Genomic DNA, 2131 nt, shown 5'->3' on the forward strand with positions numbered 1-2131 from the left:
TTTCACTGTATAGTGATCAAAACTTGTATCTGGTGGTGAAATAATTCTGACATATTGATGTACTGCTCCTTTGGTGATGTTCCAGTGATAGAGAGCCAATCAAATTTTCCGGGAAATTTGCTGGAGAAGCGGGAAACTGGTGATTTTCCCAGAAATAAAACAACAAAATAGTAGCAAATGCCTTGGTTCTGTCAAATTCACGGCTTTATTACCCATAATTATGTGTATTCATATCAAGGTACTCATATAATATCATTAATGATCAAGTTTCAAGCGTTTCCGGAGATTCGGATTGCCTTTCCTGTCATTCTCAGTGACTTGTTGAACATTCTGAAAGTGTTCTTCAGACCAAGCTGCACCAAGACGGTCCGTTCCGAGTTTTATTAGACGTTCAGCTGCATCATTAGTTACATTGAGTGCTTTAGTTTTAGATTTTGAATCCACATAGGCTGAAAGTGTTGCCCACTCACTCACTTCATACGTTAAGAATGAATTGTCCAGTTCAAGTTCTCGGAACACAAACCAAGAATCAACCGAGGCAAAGTCAGATAGGCTCGATGTCAAGTGAATGTCCTTGGGGAAGTGAGGCTTTCCGAAGTCTGTACCAAAGCGCCCAATAGGCAATTGTCCAAGTTCCTTTGTCCAAACTTTAACAGTCCAAACTGTCCAAGTCGTCCAAACTTTTACATTCATGATCTGCCACGTGTCAAATTCTCCGGGAAAACACAATTTCCGGGAAAAAAATACCATTTTCCGGGAAACTGTGCCAACAAATTACAAGCCAAGCGTGATACAAACATCACCAAAGGAGCAGTATATTGATATGTCAGAATTATTTCACCACCAGACACAAGTTTTGATCACTACACAGTGAAAAATAACACTTATTCTGAAAAATGCGCAGGAGCTGCGTGCCTGAACTTTGACCCCGATGTGGACCCCCAAGATGATGACCGAAAATTCTGAAAAAAAAGATGCTTTTTCATGTATTCGAACACATCTGTCCTTTCGCCGTTATGTTTTTCAAACTCGCAAAAAAGTGGGCGTTTGATGCACACTCATGTATATATTGTTGCGGATTCGCGCCCGCCGGCGTGCCGACGGCCACGTAACTCGAATCGCGGCACGTCGCCCACCGGACGGACAATCCAGTCGTGACCCTCTCGGACTAACGCCGGGAACCAGTCACGGGTGGACCTTTCGGTCTCACCGCGATCGAGCCAATCAGCCCCCGCGTGGGATAGGGTTGCTCGCCAAATTCGACCTACCTAAGTACCCACGCGGAGGGTAGACCGGGCGATCGCACCTCGCCGCAGGTCGACTTCGGACACGGGCCACTTAAGCGACCCGTTCCGTACTATCGGGATAACCGAGCGGTGTTATCGTCGACCTCGACGGTTCGATTAATTATCGGGCGTATTCAGCCCACTACCAACCCTTTACGTGAAGCAAGATGAGGATTCAATGGGAGAAATGACGAAGCGAAGCGGGAAACAGTTCAACACAAAGCACATTTATTCGCGGCACACGGGAAGCACACATATACAATTCCACCAAAAGCACACAGAAAAAACACAATTCCATTTACACAAAAAGCAAATATAAAAGCGAAAACACAATGCAGAGCTAATACCGACTACCGAGCACACGGCAACACTTATACAATTTTACTTCACAGACGGCGCCGACAACACATACCCAAAACCAAGGAAAAGAAATACCCTCAAAAATGAGGCGGGCCTGAGGCCGAGACCGGGTCGCGCCTACCCGTCTGGTGATGAGACGCGGAGCGGCGATGGCGCCCCAACCCCGCGGGCCTCGCGGACAGTGTCTGGCAGGGGGTGGGAAAGGGGCCCCCTTGGTCGCACTATCTCAGCGCGGGGGGAAACAGGAGGGGGTTGCTGATGCTCGGGGTATAGAGGATCTTTATTATCCCTGGTGTGCGTCTCCACCTCGGCCAGGTCGCGCTGTCGGCCTCCCTCGGGTGCAGCTCCCTGCACGACGCGAGCACCCCCTCGTCTGGTGTCGCCGCCTTTCCACAGCTCGTCCCCTCCGTTCCGACTCCAACGCACACGACGAGCAGCTCCACCGCCCGCGAAGTCTTGACCCTCTGCTTCCGACTCTCCTACTC

Source organism: Eptatretus burgeri, chromosome 3, assembly GCF_056783735.1.
Source record: "Eptatretus burgeri isolate ZD-2024b chromosome 3, Ebu_testis_v1, whole genome shotgun sequence".
Classification (NCBI taxonomy): domain Eukaryota; kingdom Metazoa; phylum Chordata; class Myxini; order Myxiniformes; family Myxinidae; genus Eptatretus; species Eptatretus burgeri.